The sequence below is a fragment of the Cynoglossus semilaevis genome, chromosome 11 (genome assembly GCF_000523025.1).
Source record: "Cynoglossus semilaevis isolate Cse_v1.0 chromosome 11, Cse_v1.0, whole genome shotgun sequence".
Taxonomy (NCBI): Eukaryota; Metazoa; Chordata; class Actinopteri; order Pleuronectiformes; family Cynoglossidae; genus Cynoglossus; species Cynoglossus semilaevis.
The window spans coordinates 701,213-701,658 of record NC_024317.1 but is presented as its reverse complement, the minus strand read 5'-3'; positions in this window follow the sequence as shown (position 1 = coordinate 701,658).

The following is a 446-nucleotide window of genomic DNA, read 5'->3' as shown; positions in this document are numbered from 1 at the left end:
GTTTCCACTTGTTCAAGGAATTGTCTGTGAGGGAAATAGAGGATAAAACACCCACAACATCCGTCGCTCACATCCCAACATCCTACGACACATTCCATCCTTAAACACTGGTTCTGTTTCTCTCCTCTGTCGGGTAAAAAAAAACAGAAGTAATGAGGGGAGAGGGTCCGGCCTCGCAGCCTCCATAAAATAAATACGAGCACTTTAAGATGGAGGAGAAGGGGCGGGGGCCGGGGGGGGACCACAGCTCCTCATGAATTCTCCAATTTGCCGTCTGTTTCTTGACTCTGAAGATTTTTCTTGGAAATGTCTCTTCCTGGATGATTTTATTGCACAAGAGCCTGTGTTTTTCTCTATGGCAACCAAAAAACAGCAGAGCCCGACTGAGCTCTGACTCAACAAACACAAAATACCCAGTACCCAGTCCAACGCCAGGGTCCCCCCAC